Genomic DNA, 27,631 nt, shown 5'->3' with positions numbered 1-27,631 from the left:
CATGCTACTATTTAAAGACTTTCCTTTCATTTTCCCATAAGTCTACGGTAATCGAAAAACAGCAAACATTAAAAATAAGCTTCCGTTTTACAATCCGGTCGATATGTTTCTTCCCGTTCTTATATGTAGCACGTGCACGGTTGCCTTACGGTTGCAACCCCTTAGTATTGTTTTACACCCAACGATGATCATCATTCATCCCCCGACGCATGCCCCCGGGGTGGGTTGTCTGTGTGTTTACCTTTAATCAATTGACTTGCCGATGAATAATTAGACATGAATAATTAAAGACGCATCGTTGCGTGGGAGCAACCAGGCATCATGCTTGTTTCCTGCCAAGGAAGGCATAACAAACACTTTGGCAGCATCATGTTTGTTGTAAGTTGCGCATGAGAAACAGCACACATTAGCACATAAAAATGGTTGTATTTTGCTGTTTTTATTTAAAGCGTTTGTAAGAGCAAAGGTAATATGTATCATAAAATGGTTCGGGAGCTCTTTTTTTTCTTTTTAGAGAATTAGAAATATAACAATACGGCACTGGACCGTCATAATAAATTATAAAAATAAAGAATTAGAAATAAAAATGAAAACGCATTAAAAATGAATTAATTTAAATCGTCTGTATTCCTTGAAAGCAAAATAGAAATTTCAACTCTATTTATTTATTTTATTTATTTATTTACAATTGAATATGACGGTCCAGTGCCGTATTGTCAACACCACTTGTGTTGAAAAAAAAAAGTACAATTATATTGATAAGGCATTTCCTCCTTATTTTTTGCCTTATCCCGGGCATACTCGGTTAAAATTTCAACTCTAGTTTGATATTAAAATTGTTTACTTGCTAAGTATAATTAATTTTAAATATCTCTCTTTTTATTTGGTTTAATGTCTGCCCTAATAAGACATCAATTTCGGTATACAAATACGCTTCAAAACGTCCTCCATTCTGCCTAACCAAAGCCACAAACCGAGCATGTATCGCTAAAAACACTAAACGATCGTCGTTGATTTTTTGCCTAGTAGCTAGTGACACATCTGTTCGCTTTCGTGACGGCCGGAAAAAGGCAATAAATGTCATGCCGGAACGCACGTTGACAAACTGCACCCAGAAGGTTGATTGAAATGTTCCGACGTGCTTTTACGGTGTTCAAGGATTTTTTATTTATTTATTTATTTATTTATTTTTTGTGAAAAAATTCAAGTTCCTTTTAAAAGAAATAGCGAGGGAATTTAAAATGAAATCAAAGAAAAACAAGTTGAAGTGTTGAGTAAAATGTAGATTTAATTAAAATTTATTTAATTAGAAATTGAAAGATGATTACAAAGAACTAGCTCTAAGAAAATAATTGATACTTTGAATATAACACGCCAAGGAAGAGGAACGAATCCCATCCGGACCGTTTCTCCACAATGACTGACTGATTGACTGACAGCTGACTATCCTGACAGTCAGTCAGTCAGGATAGTCAGGATAGACTGACAGCTGACTATGAACTACGTGGAAAAAGCAAGTTTAGTAAGTCATTAACTGGCCGGTTTGACATAGAAGGTCGTTAAGCCAAGAAGAAGAAGAGGAAGAAGAGAAAAACTTTAAATAAACTTAAACTTAAATTAAAGTTCAACTCTTAAACATCCTTTAAATTAAAACAGCAACAAATACATAATACATGCCTTGTTTAATTTTAATTATGTACTCAACAACTGTTTTTTCTTCTTTCTCCTAAATCAGCCCTTGTTGACAAAATGCGTGTACTACGCAACCCTCACTCCGTATTCCGTATTCCGCAGCGTCGTTAAACGTTTAAATAATCTTCCATCAACTACAGAAATACCACCTTCATGCGTGTTTAACATCATGTTGAATAGGATAGTAAGAGCAGCAATTACAGCTACAAAAAACTTCCCCGTAACAAAGCACCCTCCAGAAAGCCCTCAATGCAACAGCGCACTTGAGGTTGATGCGTGTACTTATCACGCAAAAGTGTTCTAACTCTCCCATCCCCCATCCCGGAAATGCTTATCAGTGAACCTTGAGTAAATAAATAACTACCTGTGTAGCACAGGAATAATTATCTACTAGGGAAACACACATTTCCGGGAATTAATGCTATTTTTTGTTTGGTTCTTTTGCAAGCCCACAAAAACCCTTAACATCATTATCGTTTCGATCGGCACAGCTTTAAACAAGGAGCGGTTTGTTTGCGAGACACTTCCCACCACCCAGCAAAGCACAAAAAGTTGACCCATTGCTCTTGCAGCTAAAACTGCTGGTGGCACTAATGAGGGGAACAAATACCTTCAGTTTACTGCTTGCATTTGCTCGTCACTGCAAACTGGACGCTTTCAACCACTTCATCAAACTGCACAATCAGTGCGAAGCGATTCAAACGATTTGACTTGCTTATCAGCTCACAAAACCCCAAGACAGACGTGACAAGGACAACGTCGGATCGATTGGAAGACGGAATACGAAGTCTTGCGGTCCGATGCTCGGATGGTGATGGTGGATATCAATTCCTCTGGTAACAGACGTTCTACAGAATGAGAAATTAATTTGCTAAACCATTTACTTTGATCACTCGGATCGGTTTTCCGGTAGGTGGAAACGTTGAGCATACGCAGCAACCAGTATGGTACCGGTGGAATACTATTTTCATAATCACATTTCACCTCTATTTTATGCCCATTTTGTGCTATCGGAATTAACGACCAAGGAGGAAGGGCTAAGAAGCATCGAAACATGCGGGAGGGAGGATAAAATGTTCAAGATATTCTAGCCGGTCGTTTGGAGTGGATGAGGAACAAAGAGGCACATTCACAGTCCCAACCGTACTCGGGAGGTCCCGTTGATGTTGGAGCGAGGAAAATCAACTCAACTGGTCAACGATAAAACGATGACTTTCCTCTTTGATCTCGTCGCCTTCGTTCCACTCGGCTTCTGGATGAGAAGAGTCGGTCCATTCTACGGATGATAAGCTCATCAGTATGATGATGCCATTGCAACCAACGGACAACGACAAGAGGATGAAAATCTTGACCTCAATCAATTTGTGTTTTGTTTGCTTTTTTTCCGCTCTCTCTCTCTCTCGCTTTTTCACTTCTGCACTCACTTTGAGTGTATTATTTTTTCCATTAGTTTATAAAAATAATTACGATGACCCGGTGTGCCTTGTGGTTGGGCACCAGCAGTAGGACTTCATTACTGTGCGTGTCTAAGCCGAGAATGGGCTTCAAGCGTCATTTACTCCTTTTAACCTCCGAGCAAAAAGGAAGCCAGAAAAATGCAGAAACAAACACCATGATCAACGATCTAATGCTCAATCATAAACAAGACTGCAGGCAGGGTGACTTCATTCCAGCTTTTCCTGTGATCGGCGTTCCGGAATGTCCACTATGCAGTTCACTTTTCTTCACCGACTGCATCGGCGAAATCTGTGCAGCATCTTAGCATCTTACGTAAGTACCCGGACAAGGCGAGTTGCTCTCGATTACTCGGCGAAAGGAAATTGTACGTATAATTTGCTCCATCCGCATCGCCCGAGGACGTCTCGGTGGGCCACAGGACGCCAAGAAGACGCACCCGCAATGGACATAACTTTTCCTTCGGAGACTTCCCTCGTACAGACACATAAATCACAAAACGCCTACTGTTAGGTCGCCAACATTCCGTCGGCTTGCACAGACGGTTGCGGGTGAGTGCTTAAAAGTGCACTAATCACGGCGTGGTACAGCACAGTGCAACACTTGCAATGGAATTGATGGTATATCGTCCACTATAGTGATGGAACTGTGGGAGAAATTACTTGATGCATTGGAAATATTGAAAATTGTTGGAATATTGTTGTGTATGGTAAATGGTGTTAGGTAAGCATAGGAAAGCATTGGTCCACATACGAGCTTCTTAGCCTTACAGAAACTTCTTTACTTCTTTTGTAGACGTTGATTGCCAGGTCTTCTCATTATAAAATCCTCAGGTAGTCTTTGTGTTTCGTTTGCCTTACCCTTCCCTTTATGTTAGTTTTAAGATACATAGTCAAGCCTTTGAAGCAGACATTTGCTAATTTTTAAATAAATAAATAAATAATAAAATTTACCCCTAAAGGTATGTAATCCACAAATTTTTCCTCGAAAAATGAAGTACATCCCCAACAAACAAAATCGGGAGTTTATAAGAATTACTCGAATCTTTTTGATCTAATTTGTACCCGTACGTGCGAAGGTTTGATATCAAAGAGCATTTATAGCTTCAATCATTATACCTTATTCGAACAAAGCTTTCCTTCGAGTGCGAAAACCGTCTTAGAGCGACACTCAAGGCGCAACTGATCGAACCTAGGTCCGCACTTAATTTCCTTAATTAACTTAATTAATTAAGTAATTCCAAAGTAAGTAACACTTAATTAATTAAGTAATTTCCAAGTAAAATTATTGTACAAAAACGCAAAGTGACTAGCTCTAAGGAATTCATTTTTTTTTCTACATCCGACAAATTTAGTCGGGTTTATTCAGCGTTTTCGACTAAAAAGCAGGAGTAACCCGGAATATCACCTTTTTATAAATTCAGCACTTCTCATTATCACTTCTTTCTCAAGTTTTTTTCCACTTTCTCTCTCTTTCCGATGACCATTCCGACACTAGTTCCAACAATCCAATGTTATCCATTTTACTCCTCCATAGTTCGCATGCATCATTCGCTAGTGGCTTGTGAACGAAGCGCTACATAGGGTTACGCCAGCAGTGGGTCCTTTTGATGATGTCGTCTCCTGGGACCACTGTACCATATAACAATTTTATCCAGTCTTTCTTCGTACTCTTCCTTACCAACCGCTCCCGTTGTTTTAATACAATCAACTCTTCCCGAAACGAATGAGACCGATGCAATGAAATATGGCTTGCTTCCATTTACATGTTCAATTCATTAAAATTATTATCCCCGCCCCAAACGTGTAAAATGGCCACCTATTATGGAAGAGGGAATGGCAAGTCAAGTCGCAGAGGAAAAGTGGTGCAATGTTTATTTATTGCCTTGTTGTTCTTCCCCACTAGCCCCACGCCTGTGGCCGTTTCCGATAGTCTTCCTTCATAAAACATGTGTAAGAGCACAAGAAACGATTGCTCCGGGAGTCTATGGGACGGGTTCGAAGCTTCGATACGTTTCGATTTCGAGTATACCGACACCGAAAACCATTATTGTAACACTTCGTGTACCCTTTCCGGCTTCCGGTGTCCAACATAGTGTGAGATTGTGTCGTGTACGCACTGTTCACATCCGCATACGGATAAATGGAACAAAAAATATGGCTTGGGAAATGGAAAAAGCGAAACGTCGGAACAGAGAAAATGAGTTAAATGACTTTTCAACTGTGCCAGTGTGGCGTGTGCTCTGGTTTACAGGAATATATTTTGGCTCCCACGGTTATGGTAACCCAATCGCAAAAAGCTGAAGCATAACGCAAACGACTTCCTTGTTTCCCGAGCCAGAGTCAGAGAAAGCTCGAATGATGGTAAAACAGATCGTTTCCCACGCATGATTCAGCACGGCTTCCTGCTTGCCATAAACGAATTCAATCATTTACACATTTCCCAAGCCACACGTGTCGTGCCTTATGCAAATATCTACCACACCGCACTGCATACAATCATTCGAGCAAATCTTATTAAAAGCACTGTGCGAATGCGTTCAATCCTCCCAGGGCAAGGTGCAATTATCGAGAAAAGCTGCTTAAATATTTAAATGTAACATATTCTAACAGTTACCAAATTGAGCAGTTTAAGCTGATTTTATCATCGCTTTTGCGTCGTATGCTGTCTCGTAACTCCCGACATTTGATGACTTCATTTTTATTACAAATTCGCTGCACAAAATTCTCTTCGAAATATTTCACCTCATTCACTTACCGATTCGCACCATTCCCGCGGGAAATCACTCACACTCTGCACTATCTGCATTCCGTCTACTTATAGGCCTCATGGAGCAGCGCCTCCTTCTAGGTCGACATACTCACATTCGTCTGCATCGTTCTCGTTCCTTCGCTGTCGCATTCTTCAAATGCTCAATCCGAGGCAAACCGGAGAAGTAATGTGTCATGAATTCATTTCAACGCTTGCTAACATTCCGGGAGCTCCCAGACTGGTAGAAAAGGAGGCATGGAGGCACTTCGTCGCGACACGGAGCACGGACAAGATAAACCCCAGGCTGTCCGTACGCTGCATGCTCAATTATCGCTGGCTGGCTGGCTGGCTGGCTGGCTGGCTACCCATGGATGGGTATGATTTTGTACCATCCAGAAGATTTTCCTTTCCCGTACATGGATAGGCTGGCGAACCGTAATCGGTCTAAGCCTTTTACGCTTGGCACCACCTCCGGTGGTGCTGTTGGGATGCACATAATAGGGATATTAAAATAATTCATTTAAATGCAGATTTTCCTAATAGTCGAGTCGCCACTGTAGGATGAGAAAGACATCGGGAAGAATGCGGCTGAAAGGAGTAATGTGAATTGTTGCCATAGCTTTAATATGATCCTGTATGTGATTTGAATATAGTTATTATTTAACAGCAAAACTAAAGGCGCGTGCTATGTAACTTTGAAGAATAATTCCAGTAAAAACATATGATTAATTGCATACATTGAGGCGTCTCAAATTCGTACTGCTATCCAAAAAGTACACAGTTTATATTGAGAACTAGCAGGTGAAATGAAAAATGTATTAAACTGTTAAGACATTAAGGCATTAAGACATTAAAGCAAAAAAAATATATTTTTTATTTCGTAATTCTCCTCCTTTCCTTCTTAAACATTCTTAAACAAGCATTAAACCAATCAAGACTTATAGTATTTATTCAACTATAAAATAGCGGACCCTCTATAGCACATAAATTCAGCTAAATCTACAGTTTAGCTATAATGAATAAAAATAGAAGTCGTAGTCACCTCAACTCAATTGAAGGTAAAAGGAATAATCAAAATTATTTAAATTACTATTTGAAGTATCATGTTTGCTAGTTAGTGCTAAAAATAAATAAAAATTGATAAATAAAAACTAACAATAAATTGCACAAATTCAGACGCTCTTTACGTGTAACAAAATCTACTCAAACAGCTCAAATTAATAAAAAGATACGTTTTCATGAACTCAGAAGGAAGCAAAAGAATTAATAGCTACCATTTATTCCAAGTGCCAACAATTTACCTTCTGTGCCATGTGCACGGTACAACACAGTGCCGTGTAAATGAAATCCTTAGAGGCCAATTAAATCCAGGAAAGATAAACTAACGATAACAAAAGCTATTTGTAATGGTACACTTCAACCAAAGTGACGGTGACGCTTTGTGGCGTTACGCTCTTGTTTATTAAAACAACCAAATCATCCCACGGCAACGCTAATTAAACTATTATTCGGCTTAATCTTTTCCTAACCAGCTATTATTTCATGAAAAAATCTTCACACTAATTCGTACTTAGCTAAGTAAACCACATACACACATTTGCATCATTAATGTTCGGTGCGGTTGAGGGTAAGCTATACTTTTTTCCGTTTATTTGAGTAAAAAGCGAGAATAAATGTAGGGAACAATGTTTCTACCGCAACATAAGCACCAGGAAACTACTTCATACAAAACGAAAAAAAAAACCGAACTAAAAAACCCGTTCCCTCAAACTCTCAGTAACTCACCACAGTGGCCACAGTGGCCGTCGACGCTTTGCAGCAGATAATTTAATTTATTACTTGGAATGCAGCTCATTCATTACTACCGTTCCGTTCCGGGGTGTCTCATTCCATAGGAGTATACCCCCTGAAGGATCCCGGACACTGTTCCACTGTTTCTCGGACGCCTTATTGAGGTTTTTCGTGCTCCTTTTTTGTTGCTTTGGGACTCGTTGTGACTAGGGGAATGTTTAAATTCTGAAGCATACGCTATCAGAGGGGTGGGAAAAAAGGCAACATCCGCACGATGCAACACACTCCACTCGGACACTCGGTGTCCGAGTGGTGTGAGTTTTCAAAACGCTCGCAGAACGCTGTCAGCAACACTCACACTTGCCAGCAATTCCTGCAGTAGGTAATACCGGGGACCGAAGCTCTTTTTTGGGGACGAGATCTTTTGCAGGCACAACCCTACAGAAAGCGATTCAGTTTTATCTCGAGTACCATTTTGTCGTTCATCCACAAACCTTCCGAACAGTCGTCCAAGGACACAGTACCATAAACATTCTCCTCCGAGGGACGAACATCAGCTCTCCGTGTCAACGAATGTCGGACAGTGAACCTTTGGGGGAAACTTATATCCTGTCTCCCGTGGTGTACACCGGTGGATGGTCTCGCACTAGGGGCGAACACACACAGCGAAATAGAACGCCCTTCGAGCGGCAGCACCAAATGGCACTCATTGGACAAGGACCGTGAACTTTAAACTTGACCAGTTTGCCGATTATCACCTTCCCTCGTTCGTATGCATTGAGAGGACTTTTCAGTTGGATCACTTGCCACGTGGCAACTTCAGCACACCGATGGAGAGAGAAAGCGGCAGAGAGAGGAAGGGAAAATGCACAAGCAGCACCACTATGCAAGAGGATGGTAATTAATGGTTCACCTCATCTCCAACCCTCTTCCTTGCCTTTCATTAGCCATCTACCACACCAAACCGAAAAACTAAGGCCACTGTCGCTAATTTTGTGCTTTGAAACATTTTCGCAACGTTCACCTCATCTCATCGCCCAACAATTTGCTTCACCCACGGGAACAAATCAGCGCTGGCGTGATTTTCCTACAGGCTTTCGGTGAACCAGCCCGCGCTTGCTGGTTCGTTTGCGAGTGTTGGCTGGTTTTGTTCTCGTTTATTTTACTTTTTTCCATTTATTCCTATTAGCTCTACTTGCAGAAAGCGATTCGACGGAACGAACGCCCAGCTCGGTTGAGCTCGCTGTGACTGAAGAAAGTTTATAATTATTTTACACAACGTCGGTGCTTGTTCGGCGCGCAGCTGAAGTGCAGTATTGTTCACGCTTTATTTTTGCTTTGTCGATTCGCCTAGCACCGTCTTTGCTCGTGGGCAAAATTCATTTCATCCCCGGCTACGAAACGGTGGATGACAGTGGTCGTACAACTGGCAGAACATGATAGCCGGGCTTGTCGGGATGTCATCGTGGGCAGAGATAATTTCGACAGGCTGTTGCTGAAAATAGTTGGCAGCTGTGAAGACAGTTTTGGAAGTGTTTGGACGGTGATGAATAAATGGTTGTGTAGAGTAGATAATTGTGCATCGGTATTATGTGAGGAATTATTACATTAAAGACGATGTTTATTGTAATAAGAGCATTTTCGACGTTTGATGAACTAATACACACACACACAAATATGTTAGAAAATGCTTTTTGTTGTACACATTGCATGCTTTTAAGCAAAATCTTTTATTTCTCGAAATTCTTTTACTTCAACTATGAAAAGGCTACAACACAAAACAGGCCTTGTGTTCAAGCTCAAACTATTCCTTTTGCTTGTGACTAGAAAGCGTCTTCCGAATTTGCTCTTCTAATAGTAAAAAATCTACTTTTAAACTTTTAATAATAACAAACGATCCCAACGCGCAACGCTGCTGACTGCTATTTTCTCTTCCTTCGTAAGATAAGTTACTCTTTTCCTTCCTGCCATTGCAAACACAATTTATTATGGTACGCTTTGTGTTGTATTTTCTTCGCAAGGTTTCTCCCAAACGAATGCTAAACGGGTACAACTGACACAAGCCAGAAGCACAAGCCGGAGGCGACCACAAGCCAAAACACTCGGCACCGTAAAAATACCATCTATCAATAATCTTCACTGCAAATTGAATGCTTTATACCACCGTTTGCTCGTTCAGTGTTTGTTGCGCAAAAAAAAAGACCTCCCACAATCCCCGAAACGGTTCGACAGTGTAACTTTGAATGCGTCGTCTCGAAACGCATTCGTACTAAAAACCCTCTTACGAGCGACCAGGCGTCTCCATCGCCTTTTGGCTTTCGTTTTTCGCCACGATCCACAGCCCACATCACACACATACACCCACAAGCTGCAAAACTTTACAAGCAACCAGTGGGCGCACACATTTGTGGAAATACCCTCTAGTGTGACGCTTCCTAAGGCTCGCATTCACAAGAAAATGGAAACTGACCGCCCACCCGCCATTACCTTCCATGGCGTCCCTACTCACAACATCACTCGCACAGCAACACTCGCAGACAACAGCTAGCCAAAACCACACAAAACGATGGCCAAATACACAAAACTGGCCGGTACGGCACACACATATCTCGTTTTGCCGCCCCAAACACACACACCCATAAGCGGCCGACCCTAAAGTCGTAGCGGCACTGTCATTGGTGCAAATGTGAATATATGTTAGCAATTTGCGTCGAAATATATCATCAAGTGTGGCACGCGCTATAAATCACTCTCTGGGAAAGCAAGTTTTCACCAACTCTTCTCGGGCTTGACGGGCTTTTGGAGGGAGGGCGCTAGAAGCGAAAGTGAAGAAGAAAATGTGAGAAGGGTTCATTGGTTTGGTGTACTTGTTGTTGATTCTTTTGTTCATTTGTTTGTTTGATTACCATTTTCGGTATGGGAAGCGATAGTGTTAGGACTTTTTAGTTCAAAAAATGAAGTACAGAGATAAATATTCATACTGTTCATACTGTACTTGCTTATTTTTCGTTATTTATTTTATTAAATTTTTTATATTTATACAATTTTTTATGTAATTTTAATAATATTTCCTAACTTTTTTCCTATCACAAGTAAACATTTTTGTAAAACCTTAATTTTACCACATCAAAACCTAGAAGCAAATGTAAACATCCTCATTTCATTTGACGTAAAAGTTTAAATTGCACAACAAAACACATACCAATAAGTCAAACAAAAACAGGCCAACAACAAGTTATCCCCGAAACATTCCAACTTCTTCCTACCCCCAAAAGTACACACTCAACATTAGCACTCAACTTTAACCGGTACGCAATAAATTATCGTACAATTTTCGCTGAGCAGCGTGTGTCACACATTCGGCTGACATTTGCGCTGTCACCTTGTACCACTGCCACTGGTGGTTTCGCTACCCCTCCCTTCAACCATATCTGCGAAGCATTGGGTGGTTTCTGTTTCCTGTTCTGTTGCATTTCGTTGGTTCCGTTTGCCTTTTTCACTCTTTCCAATTTACAAAAGGGGAAAGAAAAGAACAAAAAGGAACCATTTTTTCACAACCTTTTGTTCCGGGGGAAACAGTTTTTCCATCGACTTTTGTTTATTTTTTGTTGTTACAAAATTTTAACCATTATTTTCAGTAGCATTCTCCACCGTTTTTTTTAGTTATTTGGTTTGTGTCATGGTTGAATGTGTTGCACACGCGCTTCTCTTTTACTCAGACACCGACACATCCACAGAAAGATATTCAGTTCTGTTGAGCAAATAATTCAACCCATTTGACACACATAATTAGGCGACCCCTGTGCCCGTTTTGAGGTTACCCGGAAAGCTTATCAACGTTCGCCAATGGCTTCAACCCGCAAGGAGACGGGGTAAAGCTCGGAAAGGAAAGGCTAGCAAAAGCGGCGGAGACTATAATATGTTTTACTCCATTTGACATGTATGAAAAACCGGAAAAGTTTGTGCATACACTGTGTGAGCCTGCGCTCCCATCGGATGGCCACATGAATGTCAGACCAATTAGTTTAACGAAAATCACACACAAAAAAGGGAACCGGCTAGCTGGCCAGACAAACCCGGGACGAGACAGACCAATATCCGTGACGGATGATACTTGTTTTAGTATGGTGAAATGTTTCACCTTTGATCGATTGCTGTTTTGGAAACTGTTTTGTTGTCAACGGTGCAATTAATCATGGAAGTTATTAAACGAGCGGTTGTAGGCAATTTATTGTTCTAGAGAAGAAAAAAAAAACAAGACAGAAGTGAATAATGGCGATCAAGTTTTTTGTAAGAACTGTCGAAAAAGCTCAATTTTAATAGGTTGAAATAGTTATGAAAAAAAAACCGCTCAAATTTACTATTTTTCACAACCAAATTTTACGCAATTGTGTGTTTTGGGTTGTAGCTCTTGGAAGTATGAAATTATTTCAATATAAATTGATTGAATCGGTTTATATTGAATCATCTCTAGATCATCTAGAAATCAGTCTGAATTCTTCTTCTTCTTGGCTTAACGACCTGTAAGGTCACGTCGGTCATCGAAAATGGCTTTCTAGACTGCCGATACCACGTAGTTGGTTAGTCAGTCCTCACTACAGGGGGATGGTCCGGATGGGATTTGAACTTCGGTCCTGCCGTTTGAAGACCGGCGCCACTGGCGCCTACACCACCGAGCTGCCCCAAGTCTGAAATAAAAATCCATATTCTCACGATGGGTGAAAAAACGTTCCATAAATACATGTTTTATTGGTCCTTGGAACGGTTTCTAGACGCTAAGTACAACATTAAAAGAACATATTCTGGGCAGCCTTAAGAATTGTCAATTTCAATGCACTGTTTGTTTTCGATGTAGTCAAAAGTCGTTCGTTGAACACATTTTCCTTTTTTTGCTTAAACTGATAAAAAAAACTCGAGAAGGCTTCCGTGCAGAAACTGCTTCGTCACTATGCGAAAAACGCCAAAATGTACGCAAAACGTAGCACATGAAGCTAGGATTGCCAAGAGTATTCTCAGTTTGGTAAGAAAGGATTGGATGAGTTGGTATCAAATAGCTAAAATTTGAATCATAAATGTCTCTTTCCCTCTCACAAGCAATAGTTTTTACCTCCGCGAGTACCTGCTCATTCTTAGTTGATCTCTACGGTTGAACAAACCGGCCGATATTTATTGTTTAGGCATATTTATTCCCATACATACATTTAGGCGTCAACCATTCCTATTCGCTTTCATATCCTATCCAACATCGTCTACCGTTAAACAATGTAAATTACCGTTCCAAAAACCTTCTTTTGCACCAATCAGTTTAATTAATCATTAAATTACGTCCCAATGACAGGCATATCTTCAACAACAGAACAAATTAAATCAGACCAACCGGAGAAAAGGGTGACAAAACCAACACACTAATCAACCATTCATGATACACTTATCAACCTCGCTACAATGTATTTACGAACAAATAAAACGATCAATGACAGGCAAACTTGACAACCTCACTTGACACCCCCAAAAACCATACGACCATTCCACATGCAATGAAGCCGGGCTCGCCTATGTCCGTTGTCCATACCGGGTTCATTATGTGGTACGCTTTTCACACGGCTAACGAGCGTTTAGTGCGTGGTTGATTGCAATAATTAAACCTAATCTATCCACACGATCAACCCGACACTAGCACACGCTAATGGAGTGTGTGTGTGTGTGTGTGTGTGTGGGTTTGTGGACTGTTTTCCTGAGCACCTTTTTATTGTTCACTGATTTCCTGTCGCTTAAAAATGTCATCCGCTGTACAGATTGTCAGGTTGACCAACATACTACCAAGCGCTTCATGACACGTACTCATACCAGTGTCATCCGAGTAAGAGGAACAAAAAAACACGCACAAACAAAATAAAATTACAATTTTACTCCACCACAGAGGTCATAGCGAGCTTGTGTTCGTAAATCAATCAATTAAACCATCAGCTTGATAGACAACCGTTTCGCTTCGGCACCGCTGACCCTTGGCTTGATGGAAAACAGATCATTAACGTGTTGTGAAATTTCCCATCGCACAGCTGGACGCGTAAGTTCAGCACCTACATCACCTTCATCCCACCCCGGATCTGTGGTCAACCGTGGTCGGTTCTCACTATTGACCATTGACCAAACGCTCACGGGCTGCTCATTATCGCATTATCACAACGCAAACGCGAAACACCGCACGCAACCGCAATACGCCTCCGGAACATCAAAACACCGCAAATCCCACCACCAGCACCGATCGCCACCCCACCGGAAAGGCATAGATTTATGTGCTCGAGCGCGATTAATCCACGCGTTTGGCTTCTGGATCGATCGGGCGTACACCTTCGGGCGCAAATGCATTTTCCGATGCCATGTAATTGTACCACTATGTGTACCAATGCTTGTACACACCATGCTCGAGCACTTACGAACAGCATCCTACCGGAGCGAGATTGCAATCTGCCATACCCAACCCAAGACTTCACCTCTTGAGCATGCAATTGGTATGATAAATAATCTTTCCCCCGTACATCTCTCTCTCTCTCTCTCTCTTCTCTTTCACTAGCCCTTTTTGAAATACACCACAAGCTTCCGGGGTTGCCCATCGAGTGTCAAGTTGTACCTTCGATACAAACCATTAACCGATGCGCAACGAGGATACGGAAAGGATTACAGTGCGTGTGTGAGTGTGTGTGAAGGACACGGGCGGAGGTCATGCAGTGTTACCATAAGTACCGGGTTTCACTCATTGCTACCGGCACAAGACAGCACCGGCACAATGGAAACCCGACCGTGCGAACGCGTGAGAAGCTTCGACGGAAGTGCCTCGTAGGCTTTACAGTGCCCGTTGTCCCGGTAAGGAAATCGTCCATTACCGCACGAGTAATGTTTTTCGGGGGGCGGTTGGAGCGAGTTTAGGAGAACGAGAATAGATTATGAATTACGTATGTAAATCAACGGACAAAAGGGGATAGGAAAGGGAGCGAACTCCTGCATTTGGTTGCAGGATTAGTGTAATAATTTTGCCACAAATAAGCGCTGGAGGTGTATTTACTTTCAAGTAGGCAGTATGACATAAACAGGTGAAATTACTCGTTAGGGTATTATGCTCAGACTAGGACAAAACAAATTCCATTACCATTGTTTGTTTTTATTGGTAGCGTTGAGTATTTGATAGTCTATCTAATCAAATATTTTAAAATTGTTATGTATACGATTTTTTTGTTGCATGAATATTGTACACAAACAACCAGGCGTCTCCATCTATCATCTTTGAAATAACTGAAATAATAGACCATGTAATTGAAACAATTCTAATTGATTTTTTATCCGAAATTATTCAAAATATTGTCATATTCACTTTTGATTGCTTCTTTTTAAATTCTCTTTCGGAGTTTTTATACGATTCTTGACAGATAAACGAAATTTTGATTAAGTAATAACACAAACGAAATGGATAAAGACATATTCTAGTCGACTGGATCGGAATTACATTTTTTTTCCTTTGGATTGGATTCCTATGGACTTGTGACATTTTTACAACAGAAATTATAATTCTTATTGGAGCAAAAAGAGACAAATTCAATTTGAAACATATAGAATAATTGAATTTAGAAAATCCTTCTTTAAATGGCAAAACTGATCTCATTTTATCGTTTTCCGTGTGTTGCCTCAATTCATGTTCAGTTACTTTTATCTCAATTTCTTAAGCAAATAAATTTTATACTATTTACACGTCACATGCACATCTTCACGTAAAAATCCATGGAGACGCCTTGTCTTTTATGATTTTTTTGGCTAGGGTACGTGGAAAAAGCATTAGTTATAGCAGTTAAATTAGTTTGAAAAAACGAGAGCATTTTTTTATTCTATACCTATGGCTTTGTAGCATTGCTGAATGAGAATAAACTATATGTATCTGAATATAAAGAAAATACATTTTATACTATTTTTTGACAAACAAAATTTACTCTCATTTAGCTTTCCAGCCAGGTCGTTCTAACAAAATACAGAAGTTATTCTTATTTTTTAGAACTTATTTTAGAACTTTTTAGTAACTTATATTTTTCACCTTTCCTCTCAAACCAAATTACGAATGACAAGGCGTCTCCATGTATGTTCTTCCATGAAGTACTTGTCCATAACTACAAAAAGCTTCTTAAAATTGCCCTTTAAAAAACCGTTTTTTTCTGCTTGCACATTTTATGATACTCGTACACCCTTTTTCTAAGTATTGTCTAACATTATTTCCAGGCACGGAAACAAGCACCAGTTACAATGTCATCATTACTACGATTTCACCGATCGTTTCTAGTTCAGAGCCGTAAAATAAGCTTCTTGTTACACGCTAGTTTTACGTTTCAGATGACCAACTTGTACACGGCCCACGTACCAACGTGGCAAACGAGTCGCCCACCCCAAATGCACACCGTTGTGTAATCAATTTATCTATTGAACCGTAAATATCGTTCCATCAACAACCTTGAACCGTTTCGCTAGTTGCTTGCCCTCGACAAAACACAGACACACATACACACACACACAACAATAGCAGCATCAAAAACCCGTCCATGTTTAATGTGACTCAGCCTCTGCAGGCGTAACCGGTTCCATTCTTCATCGTTTTCCCTCGAACTCATGCCTTTCTGCGCAAGGCTTCGCTGCTAAAGTCTTTGAACCACCCGTCTCTGATGGCGGTTCGTTTAAATTTTCTTTTTATTGCGCTGTCAACGAATAGAAAATAAAAAATCGGTAAACCCGTGTACATAACCTAAAAAGGGAGTCCACTCTGGATTGGAATCGATCGGATCCAAGCAATTGTCAATCAGACACCGGGAGAAGAGCTGGCAATTTGTGTGGTTTGTTTGTGAGAAAAAAATGGTTCGCTCAACCGAAGTTGAAGAACAATTTTTAAGATTGAACAATCTTCGTTGAAAATGATGATTTTCTGTAAAACTAGAATCTATAAAATTCATCCATTCGTACAAAACAATTTGTAAACGCCCGTACCAGGTAAGGGTACATCGATTGATTGAATAACAATTTCATGATTGGTGCTGATGTCAAGACAAACGCATACACCGAGCCAAGTATTATTAGAAGAAGAAAAAACAACAATACATACCCATCCATGAGCGTCTAGTGTCATCCAATTCATCAAATATGTTTTTTAGGTTGCTTTTTACGAATATTGAACACCGTAACGAATCGGAATGGTTTTTTTTTTTTTTGCAATTGAAACACTAAACGGACGTAATGGAAATGATTAATTTGGGCAGAAACCGTAAAAGCTCGTATCGAAAGCGCAACAAAGGCAACGTTCACGTCCAAGCTGCACCAAAACCATGTGAACAAAAACTAAGAAACGGCGCTTTCCCTGATTGATTCCATTGCTTCAGAAAGCTGGCAACAACGACATTAACGACACCAAACACGTCCCCCGAGCGTACTTTGCCGGGAAAGGAAGAAGCGTTCCTGCTTTCGAAGGCGTTTCGCATTCACATCACAAAAGCGTGTTTCCTGCTCCGATACACACCGGGAACATCCGGTAGCCCGACGCTAATTCGATGACGTTTTCCATTTTTTTGGCCTGTGTTTAAGTTCATTTTGCTGTGACGCTCGATTGGGGCAGACAGGGCAACTTACCAGAAAGCAGACAAAAACTGTTTCATCACACTAATGGTAAGCTTGACAAGCTGGTGGTCGATAACGGAAGGACATCGTCAGTGTATTATAATTTATTGTTCGAAAAGCAATCATGTGTTTGGCGCCTTAAGTTGTAAAACAAAATAATTATTCTAGTGATCTTAATAAACTCATAATGATTTTCTCTGACGAATATTTTTTCGGCTAATTCTTATCCACGTTCTGTTACTCTATTTGTTGTTCGACAGGACCGTGGTTTAAATCCCATCCGGACCGTCTCCCTGTAGTGAGGACTGACTAACCAACTACGTGGTATCGGCAGTCTAGAAAGCCATTTCGATAGTCGGCACGACCATAGAGGTCGTTAAGCCAAGCAGAAGTATCATAAAGAAGCCTCCTTTAGCATTCAGAGACGATCTATTTTCTATAGCGCCTTGCCCACGAGAGAAAACTGATCACATGTGAGATGGCTCTCTTGGCTGAGCATCGAAAAATATCGTCCCATTGGATAAAGATCCTTCAGTGTTATTATTGTTATTATTTATTAAAAACTGTTTGCCTCACGGGCTCATCACAAACTTTATCTAATTTTAAAACTAAAAACTATGGTAACATGAAGGAACCAGAGTAAAAACTAAGCCAGGATCGAAGTAAAGTGCAAAGAATTAGAATAGAGGAACATTAAGAAGTATGAGTGAGTAAGAGTGGAAGAAAGTCTAGAGCGGAAAGAAGACAAAGAGCGGCCAAAGTCAAAATGGTTAGAAAAAAGCATTGAAATGACGGAAACAAGCTAGCAGGAATCATTAAAGGTTGACGAGGATTAAGGGATCGTGATGGGACATAGAAAGGAGTAACAGAAAGGAGGGATGGCGTGTTGGAAACTCCAAGAATCGATCCAGCGATAAATATGGTTTGAGCCTGGGATCGTCTGGATTCCAATGGAAGGAGTTCCAAAATATGACACAGCAACGGGGCGGTCGAGGCAGTGCCTGAGGGACTACTCGTATATTCAAGTATCGGTCGAACCAGGCCACAATACAGCGTTCTAAAGCACTGAGGGTCCGAGAACTCGGAGGATAGTCGGAGGATAGAATAAGTCAAAGTGTCCGATAAGCCGAATTTCGCGATGTGGTCCTCTAAAAGAAGCTCATTGTCAAGTGTCAATCCCAGGATCCCAGGGGCATTGTCAAGGTCACGTACTAGGAAGACAGGACTAAGCACCCATTGATTGAATAATTGAACCAAGGGCAGAGAGGAATAAGAAAACGAACAGCACGTGTTGTAAGTGAGCAAAGATGATTGTAATTGTATCGCGGATCTTTCTGCTGCAGTACATTAGAGAAGTCATATTTTCCACGTTGATCTCATTACCGACTTAGCTACAGACTGCTATGCACTTGGTGCACACGGCTTCTCTCTGATGTCTGCAAATTCCGGACACAGTGCCTCTTGAGTACTATTCTAGTGGGGTATGAATCTGACATCCTTATAACGTGTCCCGACGATCGTATCCAGCCGGATTTGATTACCTTCTGGATATTTGCATCGCCAAACAGTTCAGTGGGCAAGTGGTTTATTTACCTTGAAACCTTCTTCCACCTACCACCGAAGATTGGCTTTAGCACCTGTTGTTGACAAAGGACAAATGATATGGCGTCAGCATAGTTCAGGCCATCAGATTGGATTGCTGGATGCTTCTGGATCGTCAGAGTTTTGTAGAGCCCGCAGAAGGCACGATTTCCCTTAACAATGTGCCTTAGGTTTTTGCTACCCACACTGTTGTCCAGCTACGATGGTTCGAAGAAATTAAAATTTCTCTATCACCTCGAGATTGTCATCGTCAAATAAGTCAACTGTAACGTCTCTGCTTCCGAGGCGAATAGTCAAGGGCTGAGCGTAGCGTAGGTGTATTTTAGCATAGAATTAGAAGAGAAGAATATCGTTCAAGTTCATCGATCACTTCCGATCCGTGCCAGTAGCTAAACGTTGGTCGATCAAAATTTTTAAAAATTAAACTTGATCACAAACGCCCTATGCCTTTCAATCAACTTCAGATACAGATTCAGAGAACAATTACCTTTCATACTTTTGTCAAGCAAATTGCAAACTTTTAGGTAATGTATAATCTTACTAGAATGAATAAATTTGTTTAAATTCACTCCGCAATCCTTACACGCATTTCGTATCACTTTAATTACAAACCGAAACAAATCTTAAATCCCGAAACAACAATATAAACTCACTACGAAAAAATCTTGCTTAGTACTATTGCGACCCTTGAGCGACCCCATCTTGAGCTTGTTTAGGTATGCTTGTACGATGCACACCACTCATCATCAGCGTCTTCAAGTGTAGTCGTGCTTCATGATGGGAATAAATTAAGCTGTAGTCATCACATCCTTACCACCCGACAAACGAGAAAAGTACACATCTTCATTTTACACAACACGCGGTGCGTTTTAAAGTAGATTTTTTTTAACGCTTTTCCATCCCAACGTCTTGTGCTTCTCCATATCCCAAACCTCGAACGAGCGTGCCGCTGCTTTAAATACGCAAACAAACTCATCCTCAAGAGTATGGTTCTTTCGAGCAAGGAAAACACACTATAAAAACCCTGACGACGATTTTCAGTTCATTAAAAACCTTGTTTACCGAGCATAATCTAAAGAGAGAGGGAGGGACGTGTCTAACTTTTTTTGTGTGTATGTATTGGTTGCCTCTTTTTGTTTTAGTGGAGCTTTCATCGTAAACATACGAGTTTGTGCAGGGATCACAAGTGTAAAACAGTGCCACGGCAGTGCCTAGAACCTATTGCATGCGTTCAAAGTTTAACTCATCATCAACAAAACCCGTTCCGCGTGGAATGTGACCCAAATTATCCATCCGCTTTAAAATGTAGTGGCCCTCCCCCAAATACGGCAAACGATGCAAATGAATGAAAATTGGACCGAATCTTGTTGGCCACCGGTGGTTTGAAATCCGGTTGGTGATGATAGCACGACGTGTCATTACGTCCGTCCCGTCCGTCTGAATCGTCTCTCTCTCTCTCTCCCTGGGTTTCGGTGTGATACGTAGCAAATGTTGCGGTTTTCATCTACTGCAAAACATCATTTATCCTTCCACCTTGCGTCGAAGTTCTTCTTCTCTAACTTCTTACCACAACCGCCAGCAAATGCACCACATGAGGTGCCTCCCATTCGAACAAAACACACACACACAAAACCGATCGAGAGGTAAGGTAAGATTTACTCGTCCTTTTAACGGTTATCATTTGCCTAGCCTAGCTTGTCCGTGTTGTGTTGTGAGCCTGTGAGTTTCCGCAGAAACAAACCGCACTGGCACGGATATGTTGAGGTTGAGTGCTTCCGACAGCGTGAGGACGCGTATGCTAATGACTGCCGAACACAGAATGGCACCACTCTTAACCAACCACGATCCTTGGAGATGATATCGTTCCACTCGACGTTGGTCATTATTATCATCCCACTTTCCCGGAACCCCTTGCAAAGCTAGGGAGGAAAAACTTCTTCTTCAACTTCCAAGTGGTTCTCCGAGCACCAGTTTCCTAGTGTCGTTGTGCGGTCGATTGAATCTTAAAGGACAACCACCAGCATCGCCATCAACGCCATCATCGTTTTGGGACAAAGACCTACATGTGTGTATGTGTGTGTGTGTGTGTCGGTGTGTTTTCGGTCCAAGCATTAACTGATTATTTCGACCACAGTGACTGTACCGCAACCGATTTGGCACCGATTTCTTTTGCTACAGAAGCACTCACACACTCCAGCACAGTTTTTCGAGCTTCGCTTTACACTGCCGTGTGGCCGTTTTCTTGCGGTTGTGCGGTAAATGTGAAGCAAATGGATAACGATCGCTCCGGTGTGGAAAGGTTAAGATGACAGGAAATTAGTGGCCATGTCTCTGTAATCATTGAAGCAATTTACTCTTTCCTTTGCTTCCGTTTTATTGTAGACTAAAAGGTTAAATTCTTGACTCTTACGATAGTTTAGGCGTTTGTACTAAATCTTTACTGCTAAAAAACAATAACATGCGTATGTTTTTTGGACTAACATTTTTAGTACAAACAATATTAATATTGAACTTTCTTTGACACGATGTATGCACGTGTTGCATACATTAGGGATGAAATAATCGGTTCAGACTAAAGCGCCTGCATGTATGCAATTTTGATACAATCGTATCTTTTTTTGCGTTTCTGACGAATTTTTTAGTTACGTTAGTACTTTCTTTGGATGTTTAACTAAAATTTAATAGATTTCTAGATGTGTTGGCAACATGCCTATCTATCATCTATTCCCTTTACTGTTCTCATTCGAATCCATCGGTGTCTTAAAGTATCTCCAACTCGACACTACCTACTACCTGAAATGAAGCAAAAGTGTTATTTCCGTTTCAATTTCACCTTACAAACCGGTGGGTAAACATTCCGCATTCTCCCTTCACCCTTAACACCTACCACATCTCGTCCGTCTTTCTACTTACTTCTTCGACTATCGCCAAAACTTTCCCAACTCACTTTTCGACCACACCACATCGTCAGACACCGAAGGTACCGAAACTTCCGTCGCAGTCGAAAGTCAATGCCGGCACGTTCGAGACGCCACGTTCACACCGCTCTCCTCGTCTTAACCCCCCCCCCCCCCCCCCCCGCCAACCGTTACCAACCACCCACCCAGGGGAACTTTTATTATTATGAGCTAAACGGCAGAAATAAGAGGGAAATTACCTGCGGAAAATGAGTTCTGATTGAATTGCAGCAGCACGAGCGCCACGTCGGCTTCTGAGAATCACGTTGCCGTACCCTCTGAACGCGTGTCTCGCTTTGTGCGTCGCTGCTGTGTGCCAGTGTTCCCTGTTTAAAGCACAACGAGCATGTGCTTTGCGGGATTTGGGCTTCGTACCAGCAGCATCCGGAAATGCTGAAACGTTGCGGCTACGATGATGGGAAAGCACCCGTGATATATTCTCGCGGATTGGAAATGACGACGGGATGTCATAATGGGAAGGATGATTGAAAATTATTTCCGCTTGTTTGCTTCCACGCGACACGGCGACCCACCCATGTCATAATTGCAGACAAGATGAGTACATTATGCTGGCATTGTTGCGAACGGGGAGGGTTGTGATGTTATGGCATTGTGTGCTAGTTTTGGGTGGCATTGCGAAAGCGACCATAGAACAAAAGCTGATTAGAAAATTGTCAACAGAAGAAGATTTTTGAAGCAGAGGCCTCTAATATTTCGCTATGCAGCTGATATTTTTGTCTAGCACATTGCACTAAATACGTGACTTAACATTTTAAATATTTGTTAAATGTTGAAGTTGTCGTTGATAAAATAATAAGTTTTTTTATGTTCTACTTTGTAATTTACAAAACAAATCAAAAAACAAAAAACACTTGGAACTACAATTATACGTGTAATGAATTATTTTGTATCTTTGCATACTTTAAGGCGCTTGAAATATCTTTTGAGATTATATCTATTGCGCCACGGTTTTCTTTGCACAAGAAGCAAATCGTGAGCGTGTAAACCCTTAACCCAGATTCGTATTTAATCGGTTCAATGTGAACCATTTATACGAATTGAGTATTGAATATTTGTATGTTTCGCCTATAGTTGCTGCATGTTTCGAATACGTTAAAAATATTTTTTTATCCAAACAATATTTGGAAACCTATTTTCAATACAAAACACCATAACTATCAAGGCGTAAAGTTGTTCTTTAAGGACCAAAAAAACTAGATTTACACATATTTATTAAGACTTTGAATTTTGAAGGAAAAAAGCACAGTATTTATTATGAAAATTCCCAATCCCAGCTTAGAGCGCCGTAATTTATGCAATTTACAAATAAAAAACTCCAATATATTCCAATTATTGTCGTATGAGATATTATTTCAACAATGCGGAGGATTTTAAGCTACAAGTAAAGGTAATCTATTCAGCTTCATTAGAAACAAATTTAATTCATGAACTCTATTATGATAATATAAAAATATTTCCTACGTCTAATTAAATTTTCAATCCTCAACTCGTGCAGATAGTATCCTCAACTAATGGCCAAATATTTTTGAAAATCTCACTAGAACCTTGTACAAATATTTCAAGCAAATGCTACCCGGAACCTGATCATGTATTTAAATACAGATAAGTGAATAAATCAATTCACGCAACTGAACTGAAGCCCGAAAATACTTCGAACGGACAACCTAGCCTGAAAACGCCTAGAATAAGAATGAAGCTGAGGTTCTGCATAAGCGAATACTTTCCCAACAGTAACATCCTTATTCGGTGGATCGATTTGTTCTGTACAGATTTACATTTCAATTTCTACTTTCTGCCTTTAAAATAGAATTACACTCTCGCATCGAAAAAGAATCTCATGAACATAAAAGGATCGTTGCAAGCGAAACCCCCGACAACTAGTGATGCAACCAGCAAAAAGAAATCCTCACAGGAAGCAACGAATGCGATGTGAAATAAAATCAATACAAAGCTATAAATTAAATTAAACAGACAGACAGCTCCCGGCAGACACAGACAACGCCGTTTCCGCGAACGGTCCCAACCCCGTACAGTCAATCAGCCAACCATTCCGTAGGCGGTGCACTTGAATCCATTCCCCACAATCGAGCTGTCTTTTATGTTTGTTTATCTCGTTTTTGTTTTTTCACGTAGGGGGTAAAGCACAGCCAAAACAAAAATGCTGTAACGATTCTTTGAAATCTCTCTCTATTTTCCATTGCTTAAAATGGTGAGGAAGCCATTTTTTGTCGCCACCCTTTTATCGCATACCTGTCGGCAGCGCTGTCGAGCAGGTTGTTAAAATTCTTCGCTTGGTCCAGGTGAAAAGTTTCGCACAGTTACACGTTGAAAATGACACCTTTTGCTAAGTTGTCAGTGTAACCGTGTTTGCTATTTATTCGTGAAAGCATTTCAAAGAAAAATACCAGCAACACTACTAAACCATCGCAAAATATGTTTCAAAAAAAACCACAACTGAGCCAACATGTATTCAAATCAGCGCTGTTCCATTTCTTGGCAACACTTTTCAATCTGTTTTATTCGGTTCGTATGCAATGATGAGCAAGGTTAAATAAATGATAAACTAACTTTTGAGCAAGTCTTGTCTCAAATAAAATTCATTAATGTAAAAAATTATTCGTTATGATGCGCAAGCAGCAAATCATATTCGAGGAAGTGATAATAAATGCTTGATCTTCAGTATTTCTTGGAACTTAAAATCCAAACCTTTTTTTTAATTACCGCCTAACTCCCGATAACAATTCAGCCACGTTTTTCATCTCATTTACAGGTTTAGCTGTCGGCAAATATAAAATTTCAAATAATCCAGTCGTGTGGTATGGAATAAACATACTAATAGCATACTTTCAGGCGTAAATATCAAAAACGTATCTAAATGTAACAAATAACGTATAAAGAAGCGCATTAAAATAAAACGCTTTTTCAACATAAAGTTGGTCAATACAACTCCTATTCAACCGAATGTTCGGTAAAAGTATAGACACATTTTTCGGTAAAAAAACAATCGTTCCAAACGTAGTACTAACGTGTCCTAACAGTGAATTTTGAAAATGATACACAATGATGAATGATGCAGGATTAGAAAAGCACAACATTTATCGACTGGATCACACATTACATCAGTTTAGCTTCACTGTTTCAAGCAATAAAACAACTTGCAATTGGTTTAGAAAGCCATCAGATTCAGCACTGTTTCCCATATCTTGATCTTGGCTTGGATTCGGAATGGTTCTGATGTTCCATTTAGCATTTGCGATTCATTTCTCAAGACTCTTGGATTGTTAGTCGCTCAGTACCAAAAATCCAATCCAAGAACCCTCTTTTGTATGATCAATGTAGCCATCGTTAAAGTATAGAAAAAGTGTCGAATCTGACGATGTTCTAAAATATTTGGAAATTGTGTTACCAATTGAAACAGCGTAGCTAAAATGATGTTATGTGTGCTCAAGTCGGAAAATGTTGTTTATCTCGAATGCCGCTTTGTTTTTACTATTCTAACACCTGTTTTATGGATTGATTAACTCTGTATATTATAATCACAGCAAAAAGGATGTTTTTATGCTGTCAATTCCTGTAAGCACGTGAGTGTACGATTAAGTAAGCTTTAGGAATAGCTTGAAAAATTAAATTTCTGCACTAGAAACATGCTTTAAACTCACTTTTATTTAATTTTGAACAAGCAACTACACAAAACTAGCCGGAAACTGTACCGAAACAAAGGAAACCTCTTTCATTCTTCCCTTTATCGTATGAGACGGACCGTTCGTTCCCACGGTACGGTTTCGATCACGATGGTTGCGTTAAATTGGTCCCGACGAACGTCCCCAAGACACACACAAACGTATAATCGTAATTTCAAACATCGAACAATGTGTGCATTCGCTTCTGACTTTTCCCTTTTTTTCCTTTCTTTTCTATAAAGGTGCACACTACTCCCCCGAATTTGGCAAAATGTCCTCATCATCATCATCATCATCATCCACCTTAAGCCAAGCTCGAAATGTCTCTACCCTTGTATGGTTGCGAAAATGGAACAAACGAAAAAGAAGAAAAGCGGGAATGAAAATCTCCCACCGCACATGATGACACATTGCAGGCTGCCATTGAAAATTGAAAGAAATGAGAATTTAATGCTACAAAACCTAGCAAGCGAGAGCTATTCCTTTTTACCATTTGCCATTTCTCCCCAGGCCCCCCGTTTAGCTGTCCCGAGTGTTCCAGTTTTGTTTCTGTTCCGAATCGTATTCTCTGTACTACCTACCTTCTACAAGCCGGCAGCCATCCATTCGAATGGACGAATCCGGAACGCCGCGCGTGTGCGCTTATAATCACATTTTTCTTCGATACGCTTTTCCGGACCTGTGTCCTGATGTGTTGCTGTAGCGCTTTGCTGAGGCTGTACCCGTTGCACAAAGCCAACCATCACCACCCATCCGGTTGCCAGTGGGTGTACGGTGGATGCCAAATTAACCGTGCCAACGCTACGAAGGAAAAGTAAAACAAGCACGATGTATCGTCCACATTAGTCCCTCGTCCTCTTCTATCTCACACTCGGTACAGTGCACATCGCGTTGCATTCTGCATTCCGATTGCAAACCATTTAGAGCAGGCGCAAGGTGTAGTTGCTGCCGCTACTACTGCTGCTGCAATAAGCGTAGAAAGAGTTTATTAAATTCCACGTGCCTTTGTACGGACGTCGCGCGCGCGTTCCGACTTTGGCTAATTACTGGCTGCTCCTGGGGATGAATGGGGATGAAAATGTACGACGGAAATTAGCTGCTAACTAAGTTGTAGTATGTGTTTGTGACTGTATGGTGTAATTACTTTGTAGTGGTAAATTGAGATCGGAAAACATTTGCACACATTCATTATATGCTTTTGCGTTTCTGTCGCTGTTTTACATTGGAGTAGTGTTAGGAAGACCGTAGATTGTGTTATTTATGGTATTTTGCAATCTAGAAAAAGGACATTTCTCAGAGCTGTAACTATGTGGGGTGCAACGCGTGGATACTATTCTAATAAAGATATCTTTTGCAGCAGAACACAAAAAGCTGTTTTATATATGGTGAACCTCGAAAATTCTTCCCTCAGACTGAAAGCTACGTTGAAAAAGTTCACAAGTTTTCTTTGGTGGTTATTAGTTTACAGAATATCGATCCGCAATTATCAATAGAAGTTGGATTTATTGTGGAATAAAGTCGATTTTATCAAGTGGCTAATTTACGTAAGATCAGATACAGCTGCATCAAGATGTTTAATATCAGCTTGATAAACTCAGCCGCTACCCTGAAAAAAAGGTTTTTCAAAAGAAAGGGATCTTTTGATGATTTGGAAGCCATCGTCGATGCAAGAAAATCAGAATCTTGTTAAAACAGTTGATGAAACACCATCAGTTGGCGTGATCAGCAAGAGGTTATATACTTCAAAATGCTTTTAAACAACAAAGCTATTCCCACTAGGACATCCCGTTGGTGCGGCAATAACAGCACCGGTCTTCACATGGCAAGAGACCGGGGTGTAAGTCCCATCCGAACCATTCCCCCTAGTGAAGACTGACTTTCCAACTACGTGGTATCTGAGATTCTAGTAAACCATGCCATGGGCGGCATGTCCTAGTAGGAGGTCATTAAACCAAGAAGTAAATCTCAGCAGTTGACAGAAATTCGGATCTATCATATCGAGAATTCGATTTCTAAGGCGCTTACCAACGAAAGATTAAA

General features: G+C 40.6%; 2 protein-coding genes across 3 annotated transcripts in view; one reads left to right on the top strand and one right to left on the bottom strand.

The window, feature by feature from the left end:
* LOC126564801 (protein PRRC1-like) overlaps positions 1–27,631 on the top strand; it is a 299,123-nt gene that overhangs the window by 119,848 nt on the left and 151,644 nt on the right. The gene's annotated exons all lie outside the window — the stretch shown is intronic.
* LOC126563788 (rap guanine nucleotide exchange factor 2) overlaps positions 1–27,631 on the bottom strand; it is a 136,802-nt gene that overhangs the window by 45,252 nt on the left and 63,919 nt on the right. The window contains exon 6 of one of the 2 annotated variants that reach the window (XM_050220527.1): positions 3,056–3,068. The exons of the other annotated variant lie outside the window; for it this stretch is intronic. The gene's annotated coding sequence lies outside the window, so the exon portion shown is untranslated. Of the gene's footprint in view, positions 1–3,055; positions 3,069–27,631 lie in introns of those variants that run through there. 2 annotated transcript variants of the gene reach the window in all.

The sequence above is a fragment of the Anopheles maculipalpis genome, chromosome 3RL, assembly GCF_943734695.1.
Source record: "Anopheles maculipalpis chromosome 3RL, idAnoMacuDA_375_x, whole genome shotgun sequence".
NCBI classification, from domain to species: domain Eukaryota; kingdom Metazoa; phylum Arthropoda; class Insecta; order Diptera; family Culicidae; genus Anopheles; species Anopheles maculipalpis.
Note: the sequence above shows the minus strand (reverse complement) of the source record. Positions and strands in the feature narration are given on the sequence as shown.